The sequence below is a fragment of the Schistocerca nitens genome, chromosome 9, assembly GCF_023898315.1.
Source record: "Schistocerca nitens isolate TAMUIC-IGC-003100 chromosome 9, iqSchNite1.1, whole genome shotgun sequence".
In the NCBI taxonomy this organism is placed as follows: domain Eukaryota; kingdom Metazoa; phylum Arthropoda; class Insecta; order Orthoptera; family Acrididae; genus Schistocerca; species Schistocerca nitens.
Genome location: NC_064622.1, coordinates 434,639,826 through 434,662,348, shown reverse-complemented (window position 1 = coordinate 434,662,348; position 22,523 = coordinate 434,639,826). Strand labels below are relative to the sequence as shown.

Here is a 22,523-nt window from a genome sequence, read left to right as displayed (position 1 = left end):
TAGAAAACATACCAAGTATTGTGAAACTAAGAGAATAAAATGTAATAATAATAATAATAATAATAATAATAATCATGGTAATGATCAGGGAAATCGACTGGTTAATAAACGTCCAATTATCAAAGACAATACGTGGAAATCAGAATGACTTAGGATATATTATTGGGACAGTCACGATCAAATCTTGGAAAAAAAGATAGTCCTTTGGAAGGGGCCATGCTGTAGGACCTAGGTATAGAAGTAGGGAGCCCAGGTTGCTTAGTGTACAAACCTTGAACCAAAACCGATTGTTAAGAGAAGAGCTGTTTGAGGCAAGAGAATTTGAATGGCAGATGATAAACTGGTAATATCTGGAGAAATAGACTGTATAACAATCCAGTTGATTTGAGACATGGTAGCAATATTAGTGTTATAAATAGAAGTACTTACAACCAGTTAAGACGAAATGCACATTATCCCGCTTTACCACTGAAAGGAATACGAATAATAAGTATCTGCGAGAACTGAGGGAAACCGATTAAAGAAGAGATGTTATTGACAATTTCTTCGGGAAGCTTGAAGTTCGCCCAGAATTTCTTAGTAATGCCAAACTTAAATGTTCCCCTATAACTAGGCGTAGATTGGATTGGTAGAAATCAAGTCATAATCGATTTTGAAAATAGGAAGATAAAATTTTCCACATTACAACCGATACAGGAAATTAGTTTTAGTAGAAGGGAAATCATAAGAAGATCAGAGACTAAATCAGACGAAGTTTGGGCAAATTCTAATGTCTGTAAGATTTCTTGCACTAAAGAAAATAAAGGGAAAGCAGACTTAAACCTGTCAGAAGGCACACACAGTATTAACAATAAAATAAGGCAAAGTTAGGTACTGAATGAACAAGAGAAGGAAGATATAAAAATCATACAGAGTAAATACCAAGAAGTATTTTGGGATGAGCCCAATATAATTATAGGGTACGAATGTAAATTAGAAATTAAGGCATTACAGCCATTCTTTAAAAAACCATACCCAGTACCTCTAGTATGTAAGGAAGCTGCTACTAGGGAGATCAATAAAATGATAAAAGTATAATCGAGAGATATATTAGTGCATTTAATAATTCTTTGTTGGAGGTAAAGAAACCATGTGGAAACGTGAGATTAGTTCTGGACAGCTGAACATTAAATCAGTATACTGAAATGGAAAGGACCAACCAGTACAGACAGAAGAAATTTTATCAAAATTAGGAGGAGTAAGTATAGGACCTCTATGAAGCTCGCATCAGGATACTGATAGGTTGCACTACATCATGACCTGTAACAGCCTTCATTTTTGAAGGGAGGTCATACCAATTTAAAGTGCTACCTTTTGTGTTGAATGTGTCAGTGAGTTCATGAGGGCACTGGATCAAGTTCTAGGGCGTGAACTAGTTCAGAAAATAATTTGTATGTAGGCGATGTGCTAATAGGAGCAATAACTGGACTGAACACATCAAACTCCTACAACATGTGTTAAAGGATTCTTGATGCGGAAATTACTATAAAATTGAATAAGTCTGTATTTGGGGCAAAGAAAGTGAAATATTTAGGACACATTGTTGATAGTAAAGGGGTAGGACCAGATCCAGAAAAACTGGAAGCTAAAGCGTAACATCCCTACCCTAGAACAAGAAAACAAAGTCATTTCTAGGAATGTGGGATATTATTGTAGATATATATTTACCAGGAATGAATATAGTACATCCCGATATCATTGCTTTACTTAAACAAAATAGCAAATGGAAATAGGGTCAAAAGGAATGTGAAAGGTTTGATCAGATAAAATGGGATTTACTTACATCTGGTTTATTGCACCATCCCCATATGGATGAGGATTTTAAAACATCCATTGATGCACCTTCCTACAGGATAGCCTGTTAGACTTTTCAAGAGGGTTCTCTAATGTAAATGGTGAATATAGAAGCATTGCATTTGCAAGCCGAGTGTTAAATTCCCATGAAATGAATTATACAGTTACTGAGAACGAAGCATTATCTTTCGTGTGGGGGTTTAAAAGATTTAGATATCTATTATCAGGTAGGAAGACCATAATTTATACATACCATCATGCACTCACATTCCTAATGGAAAACAAGTTATTACATCCACGATTAACGTGTTGGATTTTATTTTTGCAGGAATTTGATTTTGAAATAAGATATGTAAATGGAAAGTGAGAATATCATTACAGACGTTCTCTGTAAGATACCCATGGGATTAGAAAGCTTACCTACATCAGAAGTAGGAGGTAAGGAAATACATATTTATTTTTTACAATCACAGAGTACAAAATGGTATGAAAAGAAGTTAGCTGACAGTATTATGTGGGAACAGATTAAAGATAAGTATCTAGCAGGGATAATAGATGTACTGGAAAAGGACAGTATAACTAAAGAAAAGGAAGATCATTGGCTGCTATTCAAGACAATATCGTATTGGCGCAGCCAAGCTGGAGACGAGATGGCGAATTTGTGTCCCTGAGCATACACTAGACATGCTAGTACAGTCATCTTTGTGTAAAGTGCCTACAACATATTAATAAATTCTACTATGGCAGGGTGGTTAGAAGTAACATCAGATGCTGCAAAATATGTCAGAAGGCTAAAGATATAAGAATTCCTTATAAATTTATGCTTTACCTGATAATACCTAAAGGAATGTGCGATCTCATTGCCATTGATTTTTATGGTCTATTAAGAAAGGAAAAGGTGGAATGTCTTATATTTTCGCGTGTTAAGAGTGCTGGTCAAAATTTGTAAAACTGTATCCTTTAAAGTTGGCTATGGCTAAAGGAACAATTCAATGTACTAAGAATGATTACTTTGTCAATTATCAGGTACCAAAGAGGTTATGGTAGTCAGTTCTGTGGAGAATTATTTATATAATTCTTAGATAACACAGGCCAATGACAGAAAAACTTTTTGCTGAAAATATCTTATTCTTATGTTTTTTAGGATGGGAAATTTAAATATGATACTTAAAAAACTATCACCCACCATTTTTTCACATTTTACAGTTAAATTTATTAACTTAAGCAATTTTTAAAAGAATTTAACAGTTTTTATATAGTTAAAATAATTCAAAAAAAGGACGTGCAATCAATGTAGATGAAGTTGTTAGCACTGCTGAAAAATGTATGTTGGCAAAAAAGGGTGATTCTATTTTGTGTTTAACCGATGGTGTTTTGTTTACTGTCAACTTAACCTCACTTTCCCATTTCCTGTACATGTGCTCAGTACAATGTCTAATCATGGTTGTAAAAACTCTGCTGACAGTTTTTGTTATATTTGTGGCGAATTTGTGATTAAAAAACACCAAAGAAACATTACAGACTTTGTGAAAAATGTTTATCTATCATGCTTTGGATCTAAACTTGGCGATCAAGATAAATCTTGGTCATCACATAAGGTATGTTATGTGTGTGTTGAAGATCTGAGAAAATGGTCCAAAAAAGAGAAAAAAAAAAGCCTTTAGATTTGCTGTTCCTATGATATGGAGGAAACCAAGAAATCATTCCAACGATTGTTACTTTTGCAGTGTTGACATTACTGGTCATAATTCGAAAAACAAGAAGATAATAAGCTACCCTAATCTTCCATCCGCACATCCGACCAGTAGGGCATGGTGTAGATTCAGCCCATACTGTTTACTCAGTCCAAGCTTAACGATTTGGTTAGGGATCTGGGCTTAACGAAAGAAAAAAGGTGAATTGCTTGGCTCTAGATTAAAAGGAAATAACTTATTGGCAGTTGGAGCCAGCATATACATGTATAGAAAGAGATAACAGCAATTTTCCAAGATTTTTCGATAAGAAGGTGATTTAGTGTACTTCTCAGACATTCCCAGTCTGATGAATGAGTTTGGCATTTAATACAAAAAGGAAGACTGGAGGCTGTTTATTGATTCATGCAAAACTAGTTTAAAGGCTATTTTATTACACAATGGTAACATGTATGCATCTATACCTGTTGAACATTCTGTATATTTGAAAGAAAGCTATGGAAACCTAGAAATAGTGCTAAATAAAATAGGCTACTCTGCTCATGGTTGGATGGTATGTGGTGATGGAGCCCCTTAGGGAAATAGCAGAAAGGTTGGGGAAGAAGGCCAGTGTTCACTCTGTCTGCTGGCAGGAGGGGTCTCATCCGAGATGTGGAGGAGGCCCTGCCGGCAGCGATAGAGAGCACTGGGTGCACCCAACTGCAAATTGTTGCTCATGTCGGCACCAATGACTCCTGCTGTCTGGATTCTGGGGTCAGCCTCAGTTGATACAGACGGTTGGAGGAGTTGGTGAAGGCGGAAAGCCCCGCTCGCAGGGAGGAATCTGAGGTATTTGTAGTGTCATTCCCAGAACCGATCGTGGTCCTCTGGTTCGGAGCCGAGTGGAAGGCTTAAACCAGAGGCTCAGATGATTCTGCGGAGATCTGGGTTGCAAATTTCTCGACCTCCGTTATCGGGTGGAGAAATGTAGGGTCCCCCAGAATAGGTCAGGAGTGCACTACATGCAGGAAGCGGTCACAAGGGTAGCGGAGCATGTGTGGAGTGCACATGTGTTTTTTTTTAGGTTAGAGAATTCCCTCCCTAGGCCCGACAAGACGCCCCTGAGGCGCGACAAGGTAGCAGTAGGCAAAATGCAACAGGGAATCACAATATCAATGTGGTAATAGTAAACTGCAGGAGTGCCTGTAGAAATGCCCCAGGAACTGCTCTCATTAATAAATGGTCACAATGCCCACATAGTACAAGGGATGGAAAGTTGGCTGAAACCAAAGGTAAACAGTAATTAAATTCTAAATTCAGATTGGAATGTATCACAGAGACAGGCTGGACAGTGAAGGGGGAGGCGTGTTTATAGCGATAAAAAGTGCAATAGTATCCGAGGAAATTGACGGAGATCCGAAATGTGAAATAATTTGGGTGAACGTCATGGTTAAAGCAGGCTCAAACATGGTAATTGGATGTCCCTATAGGCCCCCTGGCTCAGCAGCTGTTGTGATAGAACACCTGAAGGAAAATTTGGAAAATTTTTTGAGTAGATTTCCTGACCATGTTATAGTTTTGGGAGGAGATTTTAATGCACCAGATATAGATTGGGAGACTCAAACGTTTATAAAGAATCCAGTGAAATTTTTTTAACTGCATTATCTGAAAACTACCTTGAGCAGTTAAACAGAGAACTGACTCGTGGGAATAACATATTAGACCTTCTGGTGACAAACAGACCTGAACTATTTGAAACAGTTAACGCAGAATAGGGAATCAATGATCACAAAGTGGTTACAACATCGGTGAGTTCAGCCACAAATAGAAATATTAAAAATGGTAGGAAGATTTTTCTGTTTAGCAAAAGTGACAAAAAGCAGATTTCAGAGTACTTGACGGTTCAACACAAAAGTTTTATCTCAAGTACAGATAGTGTTGAGGATCAATGGACAAAGTTCAAAACCATCGTACAATATGCATTAGATGAGTATGTGCCAAGCAAGATCGTAAGAGATGGAAAAGAGCCACCGTGGTACAACAACCGAGTTAGAAAACTGCTACGGGAGAAAAGGGAACTTCACAGCAAACATAAACATAGCCAAAGCTTTGTAGACAAAAATTACACGAAGCAAAATGTAGTGTGAGGAGGGCTATGTTAGAGGCGTTCAACGAATTTGAAAGTAAAGTTCTATGTACTGACTTGGCAGAAAACCCTAAGAAATTTTGGTCTTATGTTAAAGCGGTAGGTGGATCAAAACAAAATGTCCAGACACACTGTGACCAAAATGGTACTGAAACAGAGGATAACAGACTAAAGGCCGAAATACTAAATGTCTTTTTCCAAAGCTGTTTCACAGAGGAAGACTGCACTGTAGTTCCTTCTCTAGATTGTCGCACAGATGACAAAATGGTAGATATTAAAATAGATGACAGAAGGATAGAAAACCAATTAAAATCACTCAAAAGAGGAAAGGCCGCTGGACCTGATGGGATACCAGTTCGATTTTGCACAGAATACGTGAAGGAACTTGGCCCCCTTCTTGCAGCGGTGCACCATAGGTCTCTAGAAGAGCATATTATTCCAAAAGATTGGAAAAGGGCACAGGTCATCCCCGTTTTGAAGAAGGGACGTCAAACAGATGTGCAGAACTATAGACATATATCTCTCATGTCGATTTGTTGTAGAAAATTATGTTCGAGTATAATGTCTTCTCTGGAGACTAGAAATCTACTCTGTAGGAATCAGCATGGGTTTCGAAAAAGACGATCGTGTGAAACCCAGCCTGCGCTATTTGTCCACAAGACTCAGAGGGCCTTAGACACGGGTTCCCAGGTAGATGCCGTGTTTCTTGTCTTCCACAAGGCATTTGATACAGTTCCCCACCGTCGTTTAATGAACAAAGTAAGAGCATATGGATATCAAACCAATTGTGTGATTGGGTTGAAGAGTTCCTAGATAACAGAATGCAGCATGTCATTCTCAACAGAGAGATGTCTTCCAAAGTAAGAATGATTTCAGGTGTGCCGTAGGGGAGTGTCGTAGAACAGTTGCTATTCACAGTATATATAAATGACTTTGTGGATAACATCAGAAATTCACTGAGGCTTTTTGTGGATGATGCTGTAATATGTCAAGAGGTTGTAACAATGGAAAATTGTACTGAAATGCAGGAGGATCTGCAACGAATTGATGCATGGTGCAGGGAATGGCAATTGAATCTCAATGTAGACAAGTGTAATGTGCTGTGAATACACAGAAAGAAAGATCCTTCATCATTCAGCTACAATATAGCAGGTCAGCAACTGGAAGCAGTTAATTCCATAAATTATCCGGGAGTAGGTATTAGGAGTGATTTAAAATGGAGTGGCCATACAAAATTAATCATCAGTAAAGCAGATGCCAGACTGATTCGTTGGAAGAATCTTAAGGAAATGCAGTCCAAAAACAAAGGAAGTAGGTTACAGTACACCTGTTCACCCACTGGTTGAATACTGCTCACCGGTGTACGATCCGTAGCAGAAAGGGTTGATAGAAGAGATAGAGAAGATCCAACAGAGAGCAGCGCGCTTCGTAACAGGATCATTTGGTAATCGCAAAAGCGTTACCGAGATGATAGATAAACTCTAGTGGAAGACTCTGCAACAGAGACGCTCAGTAGCTCAGTACGGGCTTTTGTTGAAGTTTCGAGAACATACCTTCACCAAGGAGTCAAGCAGTATATTGCTCCCTCCTACGTATATCTCGTGAAGAGACCATGAGGATAAAATCAGAGATATTAGAGCCCACACAGAGGCATTGCAACAGTCTTTTGTTCCACGAACAATACGAGACTGGAATAGAAGGGAGAACTTGATAGAGGTACTCAAGGTACCCTCTGCCACATACCGTTAGGTGGCTTGCAGAGTATGGATGTAGATGGTGCAGAGTATGGACGTAAATGGAAGTAGATTTAGATGTAGATCTAAAAGCAACATGCATTCTCCTTGGTCAGCACGGTGGCTTTACCAAATTTCCAGTTTCTTGTGTGAATGGGACAGTAGGGCTAGGGATCAACACTGGTGCAGAAAGAACTGGCTTGTGAGGGAGTCTTTAAAACGTGGTGAGAAGAACATTGTACGCAAAAAACTTGTAGATCCAAAAAAACACACTCTACCACCTCTACACTTACGGTAGGCCTAATCAAACAGTTTGTAATGGATTTGCCTAAAGATAGATCATGTTTTAAGTATCTCTGCATAAAGTTTCCACATCTTTCAGAAGCTAATCTAAATGAAGGTGTCTTTGTTGGACCTGACAATAGAAAATTGATGTTTGATATTAACTTTGAATCCACAATGACCTTAAATGAGAAAGAAGCATGGGTATCATCCAAGCAAGTCATTACGAAGTTCATAGGACATGAAAAAGACCCAGAATGTGTTTCTATTATAGCTACAATGTTAAAGAAGTTTAAAACTTTAGGATGTTGAATTAGCCTGAAAGTTCACTTTTTGAACAGTCGCCTTTATTACGTGCCGGACAATATGGGAGATGTTAGTAAGGAGCAAGGAGAGAATTTTCACCAGGACATTAAAGTGATGGAAAAACGCTACTAAGATCGCTGGAACACCAACGTGATGGGGGACTACAGTTGGTCACTTCACCAATAAGTTCAGCAAGTTACACAAGAAGGTTTTAAAGAAAAACGAGAAAGGAAATACAAACAAATTCCAGCTGACAAGTGAAACCTCTATTAACACACATCATTGTTTTAAGTAGCTTATGTTGTAACAAAGTGTTTCATTCATTTCCCCGTTTACCGTAGAGCATAGGATTTTTATACTATATAATAAAAATCATATTGCTCGAAAACTATGGGCGATACAAAAAAACTAAGTCAGATTTGGATTCAGCTCATAAAAAGCTAGAGAGATCAACTATCAAAGTAAAAAAAGTTTTTTCAAAAAAAAATTTTTTCTTTGGCCTGCGTAATTATAATGTAAAACATGTGAAAATTTCAGTGTGCCATCCATCCAGTAATCCGACAGAGAGAATTGTGAAAGCAATCTGACGCCTTTGTAGAACATACCGTAACAAATGACACAGGAAATGGTCCGAAATGATTGGCGAATTTGAAACCTTACTGAATGAACTAACCACACCTAAGCTCAGATTTAGCACCTTATGAAATTGTGGGCCTAAATATTATAGGGGAACCGTTATTAGCCAAGTTATTATGGTCACCAGGACACCAAATGCAAATACTCTCAAATAAACAGAACTGTCTTGCAAAATATCTCACACGATGAAGCAGGTCGTGAAAGGTTTTACTTGATTCCCATGGTTTTCAGTGCTCTTTCATTACAGTACTGCGGCTGGCTTTACTATAAGATCTTTGTAACAACCATTAAAAAATGATGTACTGCCACAATAACAGAATAAAAATTTCCAAGTTATTTTAATGAAATTACTACAGTCATATTTACACCAATGATTAATGATAAATAGACATATTTGAGAATAAAAATATATATTAATTAACAAATTTCAGTAAAATAATTATAAGTATGTCAAAAACATCGTAGTTATATTCAAGAATGTCAAATTAACACAGGTGCTAACCTGACCCCCTCTGATTTTCACAAAATTTGGTGTTGCACATGACAAGAGAACGAAAAATATCACATTGCAGAATTTTAGCACAAGTAAGTCAAGAGTAATGACCACTTGAAGTTTTAAAAATGTGCAGAAAATCTGACAAAAAATGATGACAAAAATGGCTGTAACCTCTGCTCTAATAAAGATAGAACAGTGAACCAGGTAATTTTGGAAAGGCATTGAAATTAGCTTTTCAATGATATCCAATTTTGTCATATTCGAAGAATGTACACAATTAAGGTCAGTGAACTTGACCTTTGACCTTTAATATCTCAAAACATGCCACCTTCGAAATACGTGAAAGAATATATTTGCTTTTTAATGTTACAATATACAACATTGTTAAACATCAAGTTGGGGTGACAATGGGATTAGGAGATACAAATTAATATGTACAGCAATGCATTGCACTAATACAAAATAAATTGCATTTAGACTCTAATAGTATGATACAAAGCACTGAAAAACATGTTTATTGTTAAACATGTTTATTGTTAAACATGTTGGTGTTATAACATAGTACAGTAAGTTAGTGTAGACAACAGGCTAATAGCAAGCACTTATAATATGCAAGGTCGCACACTACGACATCTGAGCGTCAATGATGCAAAATGTGATATAGCTATCCCAACTGGACATATGAATGAAAGGCATGGTAAACAGGTTCAGATTTACAGAAACAAATGAGAAATGTATGATCTAGACATACCATACCTCATTACTGGGAATCAACACACAACAACGTTAGTGCATCTTTTGGTGAAAGGAAATATGTTTGCATTGTTGCTGTTCTCACGTCAACCTTTGCAAGAATGTCCTCCTTGTCCACAGTTAAGATGTCAGGTTTCTCAGAGTATACGTGTGAAGGTGAAGGCCACGAGGATACAGGATGGTAACTGAAACGCCATTCGTATATTCACTAACATTCAAAACACATCCAGGCCACCAATTACCTTTGTACAAGCCCGCAAAAAACCCTGCAATATCACCGAGGCACGTGTCTTGTTGGGTCCTAGTTAAGAGATTCATTCCCGATGTCTGGAGAATTGGAGAAAACTTTTGTTTGGATATTGAATGGCCAGCGGGAATAACTGAATGTAACTTTTGAGTACCTACAATTGTGTAAATTTGCGCATACCACTCTTGAAAGACAGATTCTTCATCAACATTTACTGTTAGTCGCATAGTGAAAGTGACACACTGCTGTGTTCTTAGAGCACCATTCAAACAACTGTCTGGGTGTAATTATTTGAGGGTTGTAAATGGACTGCAGAGTGGCACAAGCAGCAAGTCTCTTGATGATACCAGCAATACCATCACATGCTCCTTTGCCATGTGATGTAGCAAAGAAGTGCCACTCTGCAGAAACACTGAAATCAGTCTGATGAAAAGTTGCGTTGGCAAAATTCTTTTGATTCTTATAATGGGCTGCAGCACCATCTGAGAAACAGTACACATACTTAGGTGTCCTATGGAAATGGAATCCCATGAAGCTAAATAAGTTACACTGAAAAAGATCAACACTCACTGTGTCACATTTAAGGCATTCTGATATTATAAAAAAGGAAATGTGATCGACTGCACAGTTTTCTGGATGTCCATAATAAACAACAAATGGACGAACAGCGGTTTGCGCATTGTTCCAATGAAACCCCTGCACCTCATCCTGCAGGACAAATACCCTATACATATTACAATATATTCACTGTCATCAAGTGTCTTTTTCAGATTATGAAGAAATTCGGACTGTTGGACAGCTATGAAGGAAAACAACAAAAACTTTTTTTAATTTGACTGCAGGGTTTTCCAAGACATTTTCCACAGATGAGACACATGTCTTGAGAGTTGTTCTATCAGTACATGTCCACAGTTTATGTGTTATTTCATCAATTCCATTTTCATCAAACAACTCTTGCATTTGGGTCATGATAGAATGTGTAAATGGGCAGTTTTCACATGTGAAGATAATAGCATTTTGGCTGTGCAGTATTACAGATGATCTGAGCAAGACAGTGAGTGTAGTTGCTAAGTTGACAGTCTGCATCATGTGTCACTTCTTTTAATCTGGAACCTTCCAGCACGAGCATCACCATTTTTGTAAATATTGAAAACACACACACTGTGGGTAATGGTTGCACTAGCCAAAACACAGCTCTTGGATCACAACTGGCAGAATTTTGATAATTCTATTTTCAATCCTGGGATTCATCTTTGAATGTCCGACACAGTTCATGCAGGTTTCCCAACACTATTTGTTTTAGTTTAAGAATCCTGGAACCATTTTTCTTAATACAACCAAAACCCTTCTCCCCCAGCTAAAAAAGCGGCTTGTATTGTACCCGTTTTAGAATTCTATGACAACGTTCACAATTTGTTCATTGAAGACACGTTTAGGTCTTGGATTGGGAGTTTCTAAGGTACCACATTCTTTGACTATTTGTTTTGCTTTTCTCATTATGGAAGAACTGTCACACTTTGGATCTTCTTGCTCCTTGTCATCCTGGTACTGAATTTCTCTTTCAATTGCGTTATTTCACACTCAACATTTATTTCATATCTACATATTCTTCCATACTAGGTAAGTATTTACTTGGAAATACCTCACACTTGCTCGAACGTTTTCTGCACATATGCCCTCTCTGTCAGTCTCTTCCTTTTGACCGGGGACTTGCCAAGAGATATTTAACTACAATTTAATGCATCTAAAGCAATTTTTGGGGCTACAGGTGTGTGTGACTTATCTGAGGCACTATGCAGGTTTGTTGTTTCCACTTGTTTCAATGTAGTTGGGTCAGCCACGGGCCTTTGCCTGCAAGTTAATTTTTTTCTACGTCTATCACATATTTTGTAGTTTGTCACTGTGCCACTGATCTTATCAACCATCCACATTTGCACTTTTCGTAGATTTTTGTTCTATCTGTTGTGTCCATCTTTCCTGAATGGATTACAGCAATACATTATCTTCAAAGTCGGTTTATATAATTTCAACATACAACACTTTTTGCAGCAACTATCTGTGTACTTGTGGCAGCCAAACTGCCATCCAATGTTTGGTAGTTTGATATTGGCCTGCCTATATGGTTATCTTACTGTGCACTGTTGTAACACCACCTCTTTAACAATAAACATGTTTTTCAGTGCTTTGTGTCATATCGTTAGGAGTCTGAATACAATTTATTTTGCACTAATCCAACACACTGCTGTAAATATTTATTTATATCTCCTGATCCCATTGTCATACCACCTTGACTTTTTACTACCCTGTAAAGTTTAACATGAAGAAGTATATATATATATATATATATATATATATATATATATATATATATATAAAAGAAATATGATGAGACTTACCAAACAAAAGCGCTGGCAGGTCGATAGACACACAAACAAACACAAATATACACACAAAATTCAAGCTTTCGCAACAAACTGTTGCCTCATCAGGAAAGAGGGGAAGGAGAGGGAAAGACGAAAGGATGTGGGTTTTAAGGGAGAGGATAAGGAGTCATTCCAATCCCGGGAGCGGAAAGACTTACCTTAGGGGGAAAAAAGGACAGGTATACACTCGCGCACACACACACATATCCATCCACACATACAGACACAAGCAGACGTCTTTAAATGTGTCTGCTTGTGTCTGTATGTGTGGATGGATATGTGTGTGTGTGCGCGAGTGTATACCTGTCCTTTTTTCCCCCTAAGGTAAGTCTTTCCGCTCCCGGGATTGGAATGACTCCTTATCCTCTCCCTTAAAACCCACATCCTTTCGTCTTTCCCTCTCCTTCCCCTCTTTCCTGATGAGGCAACAGTTTGTTGCGAAAGCTTGAATTTTGTGTGTATATTTGTGTTTGTTTGTGTGTCTATCGACCTGCCAGCGCTTTTGTTTGGTAAGTCTCATCATCTTTCTTTTTAGATATATTTTCCACGTGGAATGTTTCCCTCTGTTATATATATTGTCAATTTGGAAGGTGACATGTTTTGAGATATTCCAGGTCAAGATCACTTTAATTGTGTACATTTTTCAAATATGACGAATTTGCATACCACTGAAAAGCTTGTTTCAAGATCTTTCCAAAATTACCTATTCTATCTGTATTAGAACAGAAGATACAGGCATATTTATTTGTCAGCAGTGTTTGCCAAATTTTCCGCACATTTTTAGAACTTTGAGTGGCCATTCATCGTTTTCTTTTCTGCACTAAAATTCTGTTATTTGGTATTCAAACATAGAATTGCACAGCCAATCAGTTGCAAATAACTATTTGGTACACATACCTAGGTTACGACACCTATAAAGCTGTCTTCATCAGAATTAAATTTTGAGAAAACATAAAATTATACTGCGAGAAGGCAATGGTCAGAAATTAAAGCAGATATACTCAAGTCAAAAATAAAACAAAACATGTTCCAGCCTTTGGCATATATGCCTAACTAGGAACAACAACAGACTGAGTCTGAGTCGTTGAAACCTAGGTCACTGCACCAGACAACTATTCGTTGCCTGTGTAATTCCTATGTTTGAAAATTATAAATGGTTTCTGAGAAACAGAAATGTTTAAAACTGTAATTTGGCATTTTTCATTCTCGTCATGTGTAATGAACACACCAAATTTGATAAAAATCAAAGATGGTTAAGTTGAAAATTGTACTTTTCTGTGCTAATTCGACATGGAATGAGTCAAGGGCTTTGCAACAACTATTCAAAAGTAATGAGCGCCTTTTTTTTTTTTTTTTTTTTTTTTTTTAAAAAGTGGGAACTACATGCAATCACAGGAGCAAGGGCACACCATGCACAATATACCATCAAAGAAATTATAATTTGCCTAGTATGTCTTGGTATATGACTTGTTTCTAAGTTAAATTCCTGTGATACTAATGCATCTACTGTGTAATGCTTCCGTTTTAGTTGCTTTAAAACGGCCTATGGCGAAAACTGTACAACATTACATCAAATAAAGATAATGACAGCTGAAAGCATTAGGAAATCATTCAAAAAAATACTACGATTGATTGAGTTTTGTGAGCTTCACTAACTATTAATATATTGTTACTTATTAGATCATAGGGGCTATTCTGTCACTTATTTTCACTACTTTCTGAATGGTGGGGCTGGAAGAATGAAAACAGTATTCAGAGCAACAGCAAAATGCCTAGCCAGAAAAGATGACAACAAGAACTAAGTAAAGTAGGTATAAATCTGAGTCTAGTGTCACAATTTATAAGACATCCACAGTGATTACGGGTGGGAGGGTGTCGACATGACGATGGTGTGATGAACTGTAACACATGTTTATCGCTTCCACGACAAGATGTGTGCTGCAAAAGGAATTAAGTTGCTGGCAGAAAGGTGCAGGCATTTAACTGGCATATAATAATCAGTCGGGGGGATGATATTTATTGTTTACTCATAATGTTAACAGAATAAGTAGCGAGTGAGGTGTGGGTGAGTGCATGAGTATCATTTTATAGTTTTCTCCTCACCATATGATAACATTTTCATAATTTCATCCACATTCATTTCTTTTAATGTGCATAGGGGTGCTGGTGCAGCTAAGCTCACTGTTGAGGTAAGTACTGGAGATGCTACACAAATGTGAATCACATCTCATGTCTAGTGAATGGTTTCTCAGTTTTCAGAACACTTACGAGATAAAAATAATTGATAGAGTTTTATGGCGTTTAATATGCAATCAGTGCATCTGAGTATTATCAGTAACTTGTGCTCTAGTCCTTAAGCCTGATTACAGAAATGGGAATAAAATTGTGTATACTTTTGCTATTCCATATTCATAGTGCACAGTATCCTTTTGTGCCATCAGATGCACAATATTATCTACTGATGTTGCTCTTGGCTCGAGTGTATGCCTTTGTTATACCTCAGCTATTAAGTTTTTTTTTTAAGAAGTTAATATAAATGCACAATAACATATCAACAGTAACAACATTCCACACAGGACTGCTCAATGAGTAAGCTGACAAAGTTGAAGTAAAAACACAGTAAGAGTTGCCCTTCTGAATTTTGTATTTTGAATTAGAGCAGGCATTACTCCTACATCCGAATTCTGAATTTTGCCTATTGAATGCAAATGTAGCAAAAATGTTAAATGGTCATAGTTCATCAAATGTCAATTACTGATACTTCCTGAATATGGAACATCTGATCATTATTGATACAGTTATATCGTTTCCCGACATGATATACTGAATAGCACTCACCCCACACCTGACATTCAAACTACAATAACAAACAATGTTATTATTATCATCAATGGGAGAGCAGAAACATGCCCAAGGTGTGATGACAGACGGCTGCCGACATTAATTAGCTAGTGGCAGATGGCCGCTATAGCGTGAGGAAACTTGAGTGAGAACTGTTCTGACCTTGAAGCAATCACAAGCTCTTTTGAAGAAGGTTTTGATATTACTGGTTGATTAGAAACTGAAACCAACTATCTACGAGATACCATCATATTGATACCTTTAGCAGACACCCAAAATATGGTTAAAAATAATAATAAAGGAACAACTGGACTCAAAATTGTGACTACACGTCTGTATCTCATGTTTACCACTAGGCCACGAGCAGATACAGCACTGTGACAGCTTGAGAAGAAGAGAACACTTCTTCCAGACACTTCCAGTTTGTGCAGATGGCCGGACTGAGAATTCTGAGGGGAGACCAGTCCTATTGGCCACTTACATGAATGGCTCGGGCTTGGTCTCTACAGTGCCTAGCTGGTGACCAGGTTTTATGTCAAACAGTTGCATTAATGACCTGAGCTGCAAAACAACAAAAATCATAGTAGAATGTCACCTACACTAGGGGTCATCGTAAGATGACAACGGAAAGCTATTGGGGAAAAACACACTGTGTGATAACCAAGCGATTGATAAAAATTATCTGCGTCCGCTTTATGGGATGTTTAATTATGGTAGGAGAGTGGTGGCCCACATTCTTACAATATTGGATTCCTTCTGGAAACTTCGGAAACTATATCCACTCCACAGAATTGTGGCACATGCAGTGATACACTATATTATCAAAATCTTTGGTGCAGATTCTGTCCATCCACATCTATCACTATGGCAATGATCACAGATCATGAGTTACATTAGCAAGAATGGACTGGAGGAAATAAAAGTGAAGTAAGGCACATATTTTTAGTCCCAGAAAGGAAACCTGTATGAAAGAGTAATTTGAGAAGTTTAAAGGCTCCTATAGGTTGCTTGTAACAAGAAGTGGGAAGTAGCAAATTTCCTACCTATAGAATTTCCTTTTGTTTACTGCTGCTTTTTTGACATCACAGTATTCCAATGCCACTCTTAACTGTTAAAACAAGCTGTACTGAGAAATGGCCTTTGAAAGCACTCATTAATAAAATAACACTTAACAGCAGCTTATAATTTTAGGTGACATTATTTCTAATTAAATGAAAATGTTGGAACATGATACTAAACGAAACTATAGTAGTACTTGGTACGTGGGACAGTATGGGGGAAAGCCCATTCTGTCCCTCATGCAGAAAATGAAAAGATACTGAGGACAGACTAGTACATGAAAGAATGAGCGTAACCAGTAGTAGGATTAGTTCGTCAAAACTCTTTACCAATCACTGACAGAAGACAAACTAGTTGCCAAATTGATGTCCCTTTTAAAAGGGCTGCATTGAATTAGCATTTGCAACATCTAAATGCTTATAGCTCAAAAATATAGCTGAGAGCCACGAAACTCATACACAGTCCTTACTTGGGATTAAGAAGGTGGTCAGGTACATCGTACTGCTCCTACATTAGGTGGTATGTTAGGAGGAGGATACAAGATAGACAATGAAAAGAGACCTAGCTCAAGAGAGAGAAAGTATAATGCAACAGAACCTGCTAAGCCCTGCAATAAACCCCCTGTCAAGCCTCTGTCCAAGCTTACACTATCTTGAATTGACAAGACCATACAGGTCAGGAGCAGAGCTGCCAAAGAAGCAGATCTGATCAGGGAAAAATCTGTGTCACCTGAAATCAAGAGAGTTAAGTCTTGCCCATTACCATTTTCAGATTTTAGCAACGCAACTTATCACCATATCAATTACCAAGCATCAATTTTAACACACTTCTGTGGCCAACAGACCTCACTTGATGGCAGAGTTAATCGCACTGGAACCAAGCAGGAGGTTCATGTATGTTTGGAGAGATTCAGGAGAATTAGCCATCATACATACATCATCTGCGTAAAGAACAGGGTAGTGTATGTAGAAGCATGGATAACGTTTTCATCCATCAAACACAATGAAAGGACCACCTTGAGTGAAGAAAAGAATTAAGTTTACACTAGAGAATGATGATGATGATGTTCACCTCGCCGTGTCCGGCGATGCGACTCCGTCAGTAGTTTAGTCTGTATTGTGGCGGGCTCAGATGTGGCTTGCAAAGCAAAGCTTTGCTTTGAAGTTTCGGTTGCACGAAGAGCAATATAGTTGCTCAGTGGAATTATACGTATAGATGTAATTAGGCTTGGGCTTAGATTTGCGGAGCTTTCATTTATCGTCCAGGTTCTTTAGGAGGATATGCTTGAATTGTTCCACACTCTTGTGTACAGTTGAGCGCCACTCTGATAGGTGCAATGCAAGCTTCTCCCAACATTTGTTCGGAATGCTACAGGTTGTGAGGTGGCGTTTGATGGTGTCTATACCTCAGGTGTTGGCCACCTAGCCGCCACTTTCCACACGAGAGCTCTGAGTAGAACACTGCTTTGGGAAGTCTACTGTCATCCATGCGTATGATATGGCCACTCAATCTCAGTCGATGTTTCATTAAGAGAGTTTCAATGCCAAGCAATTTCACACGACGCAAAATCTCCATGTTTGGAACACGGTCTTCCCATTTTATGCGGAGAATTGATCTCACACAGCGAAGATGAAAGGTGTCTAGCCTCCTACTGTCAGCTTTATAACAGCACCAGGTTTCCGAGGTGTAGAGTAAAGTTGGTAATATTATTGCTTTGTAGACTGCAATTTTAGTTTGCAGTCTGAGATCATGTGATTTCCATACTTGGTGATTCAGTTTGCCGTAAACTGAGGCTGCATTGGCTATACGAGCTGCAATTTCTGTTGTCAGGCTGTTGTCGCTTATAATTTGGCTATCTAGATGTTTAAATTGTGACATTTTCTAAATGTTTATTGTCAAGCTTAATACTGCAGTCGTCTGTATTGGAACTCCTAGGTGGTTGTTGAAGGACTTGCCTCTTGGTGATGCTTATTACTAAATCAAATCTTCTGCAGGAGTCATTTAGGAGGTTCATGTATGTTTGGAGAGATTCAGGAGAATTAGCCATCATACATACATCATCTGCGTAAAGAATTTCTAAGATAGATATTTTATTTATGCGACTTTTTGTTCTGAGGCGAGAGATATTGTTCTCAAGTCAAGACCCATTTGACCACTACAAGCTTTTGTCACTAGTGAATAGACTAATATTGTATTGAGTGGTGCAGTAAATTCTTGCTATCTTCTTCTTCTTCTTCTTCTTCTTCTTTTTACTGTGCTGCCAACCATTCTTTGACTGATAGTGCCAGACGAGACAGTTTGGACAGAAGACTTTGTATGGCTTTTTTCTTCTCCGAGAGGTGATCCAAGCGAATATATTGCGCGCGCGTGTGTGTGTGTGTGTGTGTGTGTGTGTGTGAGAGAGAGAGAGAGAGAGAGAGAGAGAGAGAGAGAGAGAGAGAGAGAGGGGGGGGGGGGGCGCATTAATACAATGATTTATATCTCCTGACTATTTTGTAGCAGAATTTCTGTAGTGTTTCTTTTGTGCTGTTAACTAGGGTCTATCGTTGCTAACATAGGAGGAAAAGAACCTTGTTTGTTAATATGTATTTTTAATTTATTTATGTCCTCATAGTGATTTGGAGGGGCACTAGCCATCAATCGCAGCCAATCAGCCATTGGCCTTTGTGGCTGAAGAACCAGGAGGCAAACAAGTAGCATATTTAGCTTCTCTGTCTGCATTTTCTGTTTAATTCTTAAAATAATTGCATGCTACTGTGAGTTTAAAAAGTTTAATTCTTAACTACATTGCATGCTTTTGTGTAGTATTGTGTTTCTATAATTGTCACGTGTACATTTGTGCTGTCATCATTTCTTTTTGACTGACAGCAATTATCGATCACAGTCAGTCAGCTATCAGCTTCAATATGTGAAGCACCAGAAGATTAGCGAATCACAATATAGCTTTTTATGTTTGTTTCTCTAGCTCAATTCTCAAGTTACAAGTAGCAGGACGGATTCGGTGTGTGCATGCTGTGTGTGGATGCGGCAGGAGCTAACCACAGTTCACAAACGGCTGAAGACACTGATGGTCACAGTCAGCTGTCTGCAGGCTGCTGCCTTGGGGTATGGCAGCAGTAGAGGAACTGGCACATTGCATAGAACACCTCAAACTTAAGTTGTTTCACCCATGAGCTCTACTGTCAATGCACCTTCCAATGTACCTGATGTGGGGTATCTGCACTCACTGCAGGGCATGTGGCACCTCGATACGCAATCGCGTCATTCGAGTTGCAGAGTCAATGTGGAGGCTGCTCGTCTGGCCTCATCCATTCACCCTTGCACCTTCAGCAAGATCCGAGCAAGCACACAGAAAGAGGGGTTTACAAATTAGTGGGAGCTCTAATGTTAGGTGTGTTATGGAGTCATTAGCAAAATAATGTCCAAGGCCAGAAAGAATTCCAATTTTCAGTGTGCCGACTGGAAGCAGGGAAGGGAGGGGGGGGGGGGGGTGAGAGGGGGAGGAGAAGGGGCACCCGGTTCATCCAAGATGTAGAAGTGGCCTTGCCTGCCTGAGGCTATCAAAGGTTCAGGGTGCAGTAATCTGCAGTTGTTCAAGTCTGCACCAACGACACCTGTTGCTTAGGTTCTGAGAACACCTTAAGTTCCTATAGATTGCTGGTGAAGACAGCTGGCATCACTCCTGGTGTGCAAACAGAGCTCACAATGTGCTACATTGTACCCAGAGTCGATAAGGATCCTTTGGTTTGGAGCCAAGTGGAGGGTTGCAACAAGAGGTTTCATCAATTCTGTGATGATCCGGGCTGTAGATTTCTGACCAGTGTTACAGGGTGGGGAATTGATAGGTCAGGGATGCACTATACACAGGAAGTAGCTACTCTAATAGCGGAGTAATTGTGGAGTTCACAATTTTTAAGGCTAGGCGATTGTTCGTGGTCATCTGATGAATGCTCATCAGTTGATAAGCAGAGTGTGAAATTAGATCAGATATAAAGTAGACACACGACAACAGTCAAAATTTTAAGAGTAAATTGATGAAGTGTTTATGACAAAGTTCCTCCAGGAAATTTCTCATGTTCAAATTATTCTTTGGGCCAAGAGTGGCTGAGATCTTAAGCAGAAAGCTGTGAGATATTTAGCAATTCATGGAATGTACATCAGAAAGACAGGCTAGACACCATAGGAGGGGGTGTGTGTTCACTGCAGTTAACAGAAATAGTATCTCTATCTAGGCTGAATTTGAGTGTGACAGTGAGGTTATCTTGATGCATATAAACAGGTTTGGGTGAAATCAGGTGGATGTTTTTACCAGCCATCTGATTCTGCTGTGACTGTTTTAGAGTCATTCAAGGAAAATCTATGGTCAGTATCATGGAAATACGCAGATCATGTAATATAATTTGGAGGCGACTTTAACCTACCTAGTATAGACTGGAATGTCTATGGATTCACCAAAGGTGGTAATGACAGTCTTGTGAAGTACTTCGGAACACATTTTCAGTAAACTGCCTCAAACAACTAGTAAGACAATCCACACACAATGTAAATATTTTAGACATTGTAGCAACAAACAGCTCTACACTTATCGACAGTGTCAGAACAGAAATGGGGATTAGTGATTACGATATGGTCACAGTGATGATGCTTGCTAAAAGTTAATCTATCAAGAAGGCCAGGAGAGTGTTTACACTAGAAAAAGCAGTTAAGCAGTTTTTAGTGTACCAACATACTGACATTTACCTTCAGTATGATGGGTGTAGAGAGATTACGGGCATATTCTAAAATTTGTATACCACAGTCTGGAGACATATGTGCTAAGTATGTGGATTAAGGATGGAAAACAACCTCTATAAAACTTCCTGGCGGATTAAAACTGTGTGCCGGACCGAGACTCTAACTTAGGACCCGAGTTAGAGTCTCAGTCCAGCACACAGTTTTAATCTGCCCGGAAGTTTCATATCCGAGCACACTCCGCTGCAGAGTGAAAATCTCATTCTACAGCCTCTATAGTTTAATAATCAAATACGGGAAATGCTGAGGAAACAGAGATTGCTAACTTCCCAGTTTTTTAATATAAAAAAAAAAAGCACGCAAATGTTGACATGCAAAAATTAGTAGAAATTCATAGATCCGTATGAAGAGAAATACACAAAGTATACAGTAACTTCTGCGATCATAACTTAGCGAAAGATCTTGCCAAGAGCCTGAGAAAATTCTGATCACACAAAAAAAATCATTTAGTAGGTAAAATGTTTCTATCCTGTCACTGGTCGACCAGTGTGGAGTGGCAACAGAAAACAGCAGAAGGAAATGATTGCGCAAGAGAATTGTACAATCATACCATTGTCTGACATACAGACTCTCACACAGAGAGAAATTAGCATTCACGGTGTAGACAGGCATCTAACATAGCTGGAACACCAATTCGGTTTTACAGGGGGTTCCCTGCGGCAACGGCCCCTTACTTAGCCTGCATTTACTGTGAATCTATCGCCAGTGTGAAGTCCCAAGCAAATGGGAAAAGTGCACACAGCACCAGCATGTAAGAAATGTAAGAGAACATACCCCCACATAATATACACCAATACCCACAACATCCGGTTTGCCGCAGCATTCTTGAACATATCCCAAGTTCAAATATAATAAATTTCCTTGAAACAGAAAAGCTTCTGTTCCACAGATCAGCACGGATTTAGAAAGCACTGCTTGTGTGAAACTCAGCTTCCCCTTTTCTCACATATCCTACTAACCATGTATAGTAACAAGCAGATTCCATATTTCTAGACTTCCAGAAAGCATTTGACATGGTGCTCCACTGCAGATTGTTGACGAAGGTCAGATCATATGGATTAGGTTCCCAAATACGTGAGTTACTTAAAGACTTCTTAAGTAATAAAATCCAGTTTGTTATCCTTAACGACAAGGTACAAGGGTATTACTAGGATTGCCCCATGGAAGTGTAACCGGACTGTGTCCCCTCCTCCTCTATGTACATAAATGACCCAGTGGACAGAGTGAACAGTAATTTACAGCTGTTTGCTGATGACACTGTGGTGTATGGGAAAGTGTCATTGTTGGGTGACTGTAGGAATATACAA

The 22,523-nt window shown here is 38.6% G+C and overlaps 1 protein-coding gene across 2 annotated transcripts in view; it reads right to left on the bottom strand.

Moving 5' to 3' along the window:
* The window catches only part of LOC126202953 (ras-related protein Rab-35), a 90,901-nt gene that overhangs the window by 54,559 nt on the left and 13,819 nt on the right, over window positions 1-22,523 (bottom strand). The window contains exon 6 of one of the 2 annotated variants that reach the window (XM_049937071.1): window positions 10,016-10,040. The exons of the other annotated variant lie outside the window; for it this stretch is intronic. The gene's annotated coding sequence lies outside the window, so the exon portion shown is untranslated. Of the gene's footprint in view, window positions 1-10,015; window positions 10,041-22,523 lie in introns of those variants that run through there. 2 annotated transcript variants of the gene reach the window in all.